Here is a 10789-nt window from a genome sequence, read left to right on the forward strand (position 1 = left end):
TTTTATTTTTAGTTTTTTGAGGAAACTCCATACTTATTTCCATAGTGGCTGTTCTAATTTGTATTCTGACCAACTATGTTTAAGAGTTCATTCCCACCCCTATCCTTGTCAACATTAATTATTATTTGTATTTTTGATGACTGCCAGTCTGGTTGGAATGATATCCTCTTCTGACTTTGAATAAGAAGTTACTGATTCAAAGGAGTAAGATTTGGAGAAAATCCATTTTGGAGATGAATAGTGTCAGCAGAAGTGGCAGTAATACTGTTTCTAGCAGTGTTACTATGGCTTTACTACAGTATTACTATAGCAGTATTACTATGGCTTTCGATGTTCAGTGCCAAAAGCTATGGCAGACCTGTCTCCAATGTTTAGTGACAGAAGCAGTGGTGACTTTTATGAACTGGTTCTGGAACTTGGCCTTGCTTTGTTGCCCTCATTTCCTCCTCTCTCCAATGCAAAAAATTGTGAACAACATTGTAAGTTCTCAAATAATACCTATTTTCGAAAAGTCGCTGTGGGTTTCTGTTGTTTGCAACTTCAAACCTCTGATGATGAAAGTTCCATGCTGCTTTAACTATTGCTTTATTGTGATACAGGAACCCTTCTCTGATTTTCTTTCCATTTAGGCATCCACTGAGGCTCTTCTCATTCTGATCTCACATTTTTTTCTGATCTCCTCTCCCACTGGGAGATGAAAACAGACAGTGTCATATTCTTTATTGTTGAACATTTTACATTGAAAATTAGTCCTTTTGCTTCCTGGGGTCAACTTTCTAGAACAGAGATTGTTGAATGTTGTATAAAGAAGAGGCCACTATATCTGAATAGATTAAGCTCATTTATAAGTCTTTATATTTATCTTTATATAAACATATTTTTATATTCTTTAGCAACTTCATACTTGAGATGCAGATATTTTGCCATCAAATTATGTGCACTTATTTTTAGGTAATTTTCATTTTGGTGCATGATGAAACTTCCATTATTTAGAAACATAAAATTTCAGAATACTTTTATTGACATCCCTTCCCCCTTCTCTGGGAGTTTAAAGATTGTGCATGTATGGGGCCCAATTCCTGATGTTTTTCCTTTGCAATATTTGTACTGATTTCTTCCAACCAAGATTATAACTAATTTAGAGTTTATTAAAAAGTTATTATGCTGACATTTAAACTTATTTGGTGGTAAATGTGGCAGAACTTTCTTTAAATACCACAAGGATAAAAATTTTAACAAAAAAAATAATTCCATAGGTTTTCAATTAGTTTTTTTTAAACACAAATGGTGACACATTTTGAACACCTAAAAAAACCAACAAAATTTCACACTTAAAAATTGGACTCTACTTAATTAGTTTAAGTAGTAAATCTTACTCTAAAATAAAAATGAAAGCCATCAATTTTGAGTACTTTTTAAACAAATTCCAGATGCTCAGTTAGTGCAATAAAGTATACTATATTGTCATACGCATACACCACTGACTCTTACATAAAATGAGTTTCCTTATAGTTTTGAAGATTGAAAATGAAGTATCAATTCAGAGGACAAAAGTTTCACTCAAACATTATATAATTTTTAAAAAGAGAAACCCATGATATTATGTAGACAATTTGAGTTAGCTCTTTATTCAGGAAAACACTAGTATGGAGAATCTATTAGTTTTCTATTGCTTCTATAACAAATTACCACATATATTGGATTAAAACAATTTTACAGCTCTGTAGAAGTATGAAATGAGTCTCATTGAGCTAAAATCAAGATACAGGTAGGACTGCGTTCCTTTGTGCAGGCTGTGGAAGAAAACTGGGTTCTGCTTCTAATCCAGCAGCTCAGGAGGCTGAAGAAGGAGGATTGCAGGTTCCAGGCCATCTTAGCAATTTAGCTAGACCCTGTCTCTAAATAAAATATAAATAAGGGCTTGGGATGTAGTTCAGTGGTTAAGCACCTCTGGGTTTAATTCCCAGTATCAAAATAAATAAATAAATACTGGGTCCTCATGTTTTCCAGCTTTGAGAGGCTGCCAATATCCCATAACTGCCCCATTGTGTAGTCTGTGGGTGAAAATCTGGGCATCAACCTAGAAGATCATCGGAAAGGCAGATTCTTTGGCTTACCACATACCCACTGATCTAGGATCTGCAGTTTAAACAGGATCCTCAAGTGAGATTCATGCACACATTAAAAGTATGTAGAAAATCTTTCTTTCTTTCTTTCTTTTCTTCCTTCCTTCCTTTCTTACCTTCCTTCCTTCCTTCCTTCCTTCCTTCCCTTCCCTTCCCTTCCCTTCCGTTCCCCTTCCTTCCTTCCTTCCTTCCTTCCTTCCTTCCTTCCTTCCTTCCTTCCTTCCTTCCTTCCTTCCTTCCTTTCAATCCAGGTGTATTTACCCACTGAGTCACATTCCCAGCCCTTTTTATTTTTATTTTGAGACAGAGTCTTGCTAGGTTGCTTAGGGCTTCATTAAGTTGCAGAGGCTGACTTTGAACTTGTGATCTCCCTGCCTCAGACTCCCAAACTTCTGGGATTACAGGCATGCACCACCATGTGATGTATTCCTTATTTGCAACCAGAGGCATTTCAATCATGTCTGCTTCAGTCATTGGACTACCATTAAGTAGTAGAAAGTATTCTTTCATTTAAAGAATCATAAGGGAACTGAAAGGAATCTGAAAACCTCAGGTGTGCACCATGCAGAAGCATCTCCTTTCAGCCATTTCTGTTCTCACTGTGAGCCTGTCTTCATTTTTAGCATTAGTAAGTGCCTAGTTTGATAGGAAGAATCATTATTTTCGTGCTAATTGGGAGAAAGGGGAAGGATGGGGGATGAAAAGTGACAGAAAACTGTGAGTCAATTGCTTAATTTCCAGAAGATAAAAAGAGGGAACTTGGAAACAATAGACCTGAAAACATAATCTCATTACCTAGAAAAATTATAGAGTGAAGTAATAAAACATTTATATTTAGAAGAACTTTGGAGAACTTGACATCACAATATGAGTTTACTGAGAACAAGACATAAATTATATATTCCATTATATTCATTCATAATGGAATCTTTAACGTGGTAAATCAGAAAAACATGCTCACAGTGTATCCTGAGTAAAGCTCTTGGTATAATTGGTGAATCCCTTGATATGATTTGTGAAGCAATTGATACAATGTTGGGTAAGTGACAGCAGTGATGTGTTCTGATCTGGTAATACCCATTGTGCCCACCATGACTTAAGGAGAGCAGAGAGGTGTCTGTCCCAAATGTCTTATTTGCAAAGGTCATTCAAGAAAAAAATACAACTTTTTTTTTCTCATCCTCATACAAGTTGAAAGGGATAACAAGCAGACTATTTAGTTTGGAAAAGGAGAATAAAAATTTCCCATTAAAAAAGGAACATTGTGATTAAAGTCAGTGAACTTCACAGTTTGGGAGGTAAATTTCTCTGCATAGCAATAGTAGTGATCAGCTTGTAGAAATACAAATGCAGAAGAGATGGAGTTTTAACTAATTATAAACCCTCATGACTTAATAGGGTAATACAGCTATAGGACGGAAGGAAGGAAGCCTTCTTTGATTTTAAATTCCCAAGGCCTACCTAAAACTTAACATTTAGTAGGTACTTGGTGAATTATTTTTTTATACTGTGCATTGAACCCAGAGGTTTTATAACTATGGAGCTACACCACAGCCCTTTTAATTTTTAATTTTGAGATGGAGTCTTGTTGCTTTGGGCTTCACCAAGTTGCTGAGGCTGGCCTCAAACTTGTGATCCTCTTACCTCAGCCTCCTGAGTTTCTGAGATTACCGGCATACAACACCATGCCCAGTGGTAAATATTTGCTAAATGAACAATCCTTGAATTATACAAGCATTAGAATTGTGTTTGGTTGCAGTAATAGAAATTTAAAGTCTATGGTATATAAAATGGCTAACATCCAAAATATTACATCTGCTTCTAAGTACCATATTTTTAGTGTTACACTGACAAAATGCTATGCTGTAGGAAAACTTGGAAACCTCTTTGGAGAAAAAAACCTGAAAATTGTCTTCTGGGAAATGTTTTAGTGAAGTAAAAAAGTAAAAGGGGATATTTTAATTTTTTGCAGTGCTGGGGATCATATTCAGGGCCTAGCACATGTTAAGCAAATGCTTTACCAGTGAACTGTAACCCCATCCCCTAAGGGGATATTTTAAATAGGCATTAAAAATCCTTAAGTAAATCTAAGGATGGGCTTGTTGTTCTAATAGACAGACACAGAGCAAATGTAGGAAAGCTACAAAGTAGTAAATTGAATTCTAACATAATTTTCTAACCAGTAGAGCTGGCTAATGATGGAATAGGCCTCCCTTGGTGGTGATGCGTTTTCTATTTTTGGAGGCTAAATGTTCATTGGTTACAGAGATGCTAGAGATAGGAGTCTTCATGGCAGGATTTCTTAAAGAAAATTCTGATTCTTAAGCGTGTTCCAGCATAGGATTCAGATTTTTTTTTATCCTACTATATTATTCAGGAAACATTTATTGACTTTTCATTTGTTAACTTGTAGAATTAATATCTTCACTTTACTTCTGTCATTTGAATGAGACAAAGCGAGAGATGATGATGTGACCAGGGCATAGAAATTATAAGAAACAGGACTCTACAAGACATTTAGAATATTTACATTTCTAGGTAAACTCCTACTTGCTAGATTTCTTTGCAATTCTTGTATTGATTTCTTTCCTACAGTGAATAAAAAAATTTTTTGATATGTTAATAAAGTAGAAATTTCTCTGAATTTCTTTTAATTCCTAAGTAACTATGGCAGATTTGTATTGTTGGAAAATGTTTTTCTCAGCTATTCACTGATTTTAGGAACAGAAAAATCTTCAGATATCGCCCAAAGAATGTGAGGACACAAAACTTACATTTATAAGAGAAAAATGGATATTTAAAAATTCATGGATGTGACGATCATTGCCACTAAAAGTGTTACATTGTTAAAAAGAGCTTTGCTTTTCATGTTATATGATAGTGAAATGTTATTGTTGAGTGATTTCCTAAGGGAGACAGATGGATATACAAAGAAAGCTTGGCAGGTATAATGGCTCATGGGCTAGGACACTCCAGGAAGGTGAATTAGATGGACCTTATAGCTTAGTGACAAAACCTCTTAAAAGGAGATGAGAAAGAATGGGCTCAATATCTAGGTCAATAGTTTCGGCTGATCATACTGAGTCAAAGAGCAAATGTTTTGTGTCACAATCAGACCACATAAAGTTCTAGAAAAATGCTGCAAAATTACATAGAAGAACTAAACAAAAACACTTGAATTGATATTTATCACAAACCACCCCCTCTGCTTGTCCCTGGTAAATTTGAGGACAAAGCCAGTATTCTGGCTAAACAAAAAGATTGTTTTGGGCATGACAATGTGAAATAAAAGATTTTTTGTCTAATCCTTCCCATATACTGGACAAACTAAGTTCATTGTTCAGAGTACTTTGATGAGGAAAAAAAGCTAATGAAGTAAAAACAAGAAATGAATCCAGCAAAGTCATTATAATCTTAAATGTCCCACTGTCATATGATGCTATTAGTTGTTATTAACATTGCCATTTCTCTAGGGTAAGACCTACAAATTATGTCTATGTATAACTCAGTGTTTTTTCTCCTTAAAAAGTTATTTGTAGGCTGTATAATAGGATAAAAAGCAAAAATCTGAATCCCATGCTGTAACACACTTTAGAATCAGCCTACAAATTTTTTGAACATTTTTGCTTTATAATCATTAAAAATAATAATTGCTACATAAGACTAGGTGTAACATATATTTAAGATCTAAAACATACCACATAATGCACACCAAAAACTCATCATTGCAATTGACCATACTCTTTTCCAAAGTGGTCATTTTGATTTACACTTTCTGTCATGTATGCATTGCAGTTGATCCTTCTCCTCTCCAATATTTGATATTTTTCGTCTTCTCAACTTTTGCTAATGGAATTAGGTTATACTATAAGTGTCAAGATTTATAGACATTTTTAAATAAAAGAGATATCAATAAAATGATAAGTCAGTGAAAAATTGGCATTGCTCATTTATTCACCAAATATTTATTGTGTGCCTAATAGTTACCTATCACTAAGAAAACCACTGAAGCATATAAAGAATATTTTTAAAAAAGAAGATACAAATGCTCTTACTGTAGATTACAATATATGCAAAATTGAAGCATTCAAATAGTTCAAAATGACAGTATTATCATTTTTCACTTTTTGGTTTTCCTTCTTCTCTCCCTTCATAGTTTGTTTCTATACCTTTGGACTTTCCAGGAAAGAAACCTAGAAATGACCTCTAAGTCTGTTTATTTTTGTTTTATTCCTGCCATTCATCCTGTTAGCTCATACTTTGATTGCCAGTAATGTTAGTTCTCAGTCGTTATTTAAATACCTGAGATAATAACTTTATACAGAGTAAAGGTTGGCTCAATTGCTTTTGTACCTGTGGTGAGGCTGCACTTCATGGTGGGGTACACATGGCAAAGAAAAGCTGCTTACCTCTCTGGGCATGGTGGTGCTTGCCTGTAATCCCAGCAATGTGGGAGGCTAAGGTAAGAGGATTGCAAGTTCCAGGCTAGTCTCAGCAATTTAGCAGGGCCCAAAGCAACATAGCAAAGTTAAAATAATAATATAGGACTGGGAATGCTGTTCAGTGGTAAAAGTGTCCCTGGGTTTAATCCCCAGTGAGGGGCAGGTGTAGGGGGAAGCTATTCATCTAATGGTCAGAAAGTGAAAGGGGAAGAACAATGTCCCACAGTGTCCTTCAAGGTCCTTCAAGGGCAAGTCCCCAAAGGCCAGAAAATCTCACACTAGATCCCACTTCTTAAAGTTTGTACCACCTCCCAATAGTGCCAAGTTGCAGATCAAGCCTTTAATGCATGTGCCATTAGGCGACATCCCAGATCCAAATTATAGTTCTATTACAATATTCTGCTGAAGGATGATCCAGATCTGAATACGGGCAGAAGGGAGAGGAGAATGAGGGAGGATTTTTGATTGTCTGAAAAGACGTACGAAAATTGAAGGAAGGAGGCAGCTGGCGCCCCGGGCCTGGGGCCGCGGCGGCGAGAGGGGTTTGCAGCGAGGGCGGGAGCTGGCGAACCCGCGCGCGAGGGAGGGAGGCGCCCCCCGCGCCCCTCCTCCTCGCCCTCCTCCGCGGCCGCCGGTCCCTCCTCCCGCCGCCTTCCTCCTCCTTCCTCCCTCCCTCTCTAAGACATCCTCGCACTGCCGGGCCGCCGCGGCCACCTTCCCTGCCCGAGCTGCAGATGTGGCGGAGCGGCCGGGCGCCGGGTGGCCGTGCCAGGGGAGCCCGCGCCGCGTGAGCCTCGCGCCCGCCCCCGCCCGCCCCGGCCTCTGCCCCGCTCGCCCCCCACCGCCCGCGACCGCCGGAGCCCGCAGCCGCGAGCACGACCGCCCCCGCCGCCGAGGTTCCTGCCTAAAGATCAGCTGGGTGCCCCCTTCTGCCTGCAACGCCAGCACCCCATCACCATGCACTCCTTGGACGAGCCGCTAGACCTGAAGCTGAGCATCACCAAGCTCCTAGCGGCGAGAGAGAAGCGGGAGAGGGTGCTGGGTGTGGTCCGGCACCGCACTCTGCACAGGGAGCTGGGCCTGGTGGATGATAGCCCCACACCTGGCTCCCCAGGCTCCCCACCCTCAGGCTTCCTGCTGAACCCCAAGTTTCCTGAGAAGGTGGATGGACGCTTTTCTGCAGCCCCTCTGGTGGACTTCAGCTTGTCACCACCGTCTGGACTGGACTCCCCCAATGGCAGCAGCTCACTCTCCCCGGAGCGCCAGGGCAATGGGGACCTGCCTCCAGTGCCCACTGCCCCGGTACTGAATTTAGGCTACCCTAATCCAGCAGGACCTCATTTTAACTTGATTACATTTGTGAAGATCCCATTTCCAAATAAGGTCACAAGCACAGGATTTCCAGCCACTGCGATATTTGGACAGTGTCCCCAGCTCCTTCCAGTTCTTCCTACCCCTGGGCTCTGGGGGGGCCCTGCATCTGCCTGCTTCCTCCTTCCTCACACCCTCCAAGGACAAGTGCCTCTCGCCAGAGCTGCCCCTGCCCAAGCAGCTGGTGTGTCGCTGGGCCAAGTGTAACCAGCTCTTCGAGCTCCTGCAAGACCTGGTGGACCATGTCAATGACTATCACGTCAAGCCTGAGAAGGATGCAGGGTACTGCTGCCACTGGGAGGGCTGTGCCCGCCATGGCCGTGGCTTCAACGCCAGGTACAAGATGCTCATCCACATCTGCACGCACACCAACGAGAAGCCGCACCGCTGCCCCACCTGCAATAAGAGCTTTTCCCGCCTGGAGAACCTAAAGATCCACAACCGGTCCCACACAGGTGAGAAGCCCTATGTCTGTCCCTATGAGGGCTGCAACAAGCGCTACTCCAACTCGAGTGACCGCTTCAAGCACACTCGCACCCACTACGTGGACAAACCCTACTACTGCAAGATGCCTGGCTGCCACAAGCGCTACACAGACCCCAGCTCTCTGCGCAAGCACATCAAAGCCCATGGCCACTTCGTGTCTCACGAGCAGCAGGAGCTCCTGCAGCTACGCCCACCCCCTAAACCCACCACTGCCCACCCCTGACAGCAGCCCCTATGTTAGTGGGGCTAAGGTCATCATTCCCAACCCTGCTGCCCTCTTCGGAGACCCCAGCCTGCCTGGCCTGCCCCTGCCCCTGGCCCCTGGCCCCCTCGACCTCAGTGCCCTGGCCTGTGGCAATGGCGGGGGTGGTGGGGGTGGTGGGGGTATCGGCCCTGGGTTGCCAGGTCCTGTTCTGCCCCTCAATCTGGCCAAGAACCCACTGCTGCCCTCTCCCTTTGGGGCTGGTGGACTGGGTCTGCCTGTGGTCTCCCTCCTCACTGGCTCCGCTGTCGGCAAGGCAGAGGGGGAGAAAGGGCGTGGGTCAGTGCCCAGTAGGGCCCTGGGCACAGAGGGCTGCAAGACTCCCCTCGAAAGGACGGAGAGCAGCCGCTCCCGGCCAAGCCCCGATGGACTCCCCCTGCTTCCAGGCACTGTGCTGGACCTGTCCACAGGCGTCAACTCAGCAGCCAGCAGCCCAGAGGCACTAACTCCTGGCTGGGTGGTCATCCCACCAGGCTCTGTGCTACTCAAACCAGCTGTAGTGAACTGAGCCTGCTTACCTACCTACCAGCTATGACAGCTCAGCCAGCAGCTCTGGGCCCCACCCTGAGGAACAGAAACTCTTCTGCAAAATAGCAATAATGTCCTACTGCCCTGGGGCCTGGTGGTCTGTGCTCCCTGGGAAGCTGCAGTCCCAGATGCAGTCCTTGGGCAGCAAGGATGGTGCTAGAAGGTCATTGTTGCCTTCCCAGGTCCCAAGTGAGGACTTGGTCCTGACCATGCTCTTGGGTGCTGAGGCCTTGCTCACCCTCAGGCCCCTGTCCCACAGCTTCTGAGCCCTCTGCCCATCCTCCACCGGACCCTTAGTCCTTGGTTTCCCACCCTGGTGCCTCCTTCATCCCAGGGCCAACTTGAGCAGGTTGTCTTCCCTCACTTGCCAACTTATCAGCCACAGAGGCCAGCAGCGACTGCTTCCCGTGTCCCAACACTGGGAGCAGGCAAAGTAGTATCTGCCCTCCTGTTGGTCCAGACCACCCCCAACTTTATGTGATGTGCTGTGAGGAGCCCCCACCGGGCCATAGCACCCATGCAGGCTCACCCTAGACCCCTTTCCCTCTGGCCTACCCCCTGGAGGGAGAGAAGATAAGATGCAGACCCTGGCTAAGCCACAGGAAGAAGCCATGCTGTTCCCCACCCACCCCTATGACAAGGTGCCTTCCTGCTCGCTAGAGAAGGGAGGCCTGCTTGGTCAGCTGCCGTCATCCCTCATTCAGCCTGAATCAGACTGCACTGCCAGAGGGCCAGCAACATTCCCAGGTGAAGGGCCAGCTGACCACTCACTTGCCCCTATACCCTGGAAGGATCTGACTCAGGCATCCTGAGCGTATGGGAAACATGGAGCCAGGGAGGGAAGGTGTCAGATGGACAGCCCTGGTGCTAGGACTTAATCCAGGCCCAACAGGCAGGGCCAGGACAGGCTCCATCTTGGTCATCCCAGCTGGGACTGGCCTCACGGAGAGGCCTACAGGGCACTGGTACTGAGGCAAGAGGCAGCTTCTGGTCTTAAGACACCAAGACAGCATGCAGGGGGGGAAGTGGAGGGAGCTCTCTGGCCATTGACTGAGGCCTGGGTCTGTGGGAGACTGGGCAGCCAAGCATGGCTACGGGCAGGCCCAGCCCCTCTGCCTGGGAAGAGCTGGCTGGAGGAAGGAGCTGGACTTGGGATGTTGTTGCCTCTGGCTTTTTCTCAGTTGAGCCTGATCCTAAGAGACTCCCACTCAGCCAGCTCCCCTAGGGTCTAACCACTATGCAGGAGCCAGAGTATGCCAAGGATATAGGTTATTGATCCCACTGCCCAATCTCCAGAAGTTAGGCTATCCCAGCATGTCCCACTCAACCAACCCTGGGCCTTTTGTTTCCTTCCTGCCAGCAGCTGTAGGCTGCAAAATAGCCAACCCCCTCCAATTCCCCACCCATAGAACAAAAGAGCCACCAGATGGCAGTGGGGTCCTCCATAGCCCTGTGGTTCCTCTGAGCAGTTCTGATCCCACTCTTTCCTGGACTGCCCTTCTGTCCTAGAAGGGTCACCCTGACCTGGCAGTCCCTGCTGCTGGTCTTAGAACCCCAGTCCTGACAGGGCCAGG

At 44.6% G+C, this 10789-nt stretch overlaps 1 pseudogene across 1 annotated transcript; it reads left to right on the forward strand.

The window, feature by feature from the left end:
- The first annotated feature begins 7423 nt into the window (after nucleotides 1-7423).
- Nucleotides 7424-9834, forward strand: LOC144366073 (zinc finger protein GLIS2-like; annotated as a pseudogene). The gene is made up of 2 exons (XR_013424924.1): nucleotides 7424-7870; nucleotides 7965-9834. The product of XR_013424924.1 is annotated as a zinc finger protein GLIS2-like (transcript).
- The last annotated feature ends 955 nt before the right edge of the window (nucleotides 9835-10789 follow it).

This window comes from Ictidomys tridecemlineatus, chromosome 8 (assembly GCF_052094955.1).
Source record: "Ictidomys tridecemlineatus isolate mIctTri1 chromosome 8, mIctTri1.hap1, whole genome shotgun sequence".
Taxonomy (NCBI): Eukaryota; Metazoa; Chordata; class Mammalia; order Rodentia; family Sciuridae; genus Ictidomys; species Ictidomys tridecemlineatus.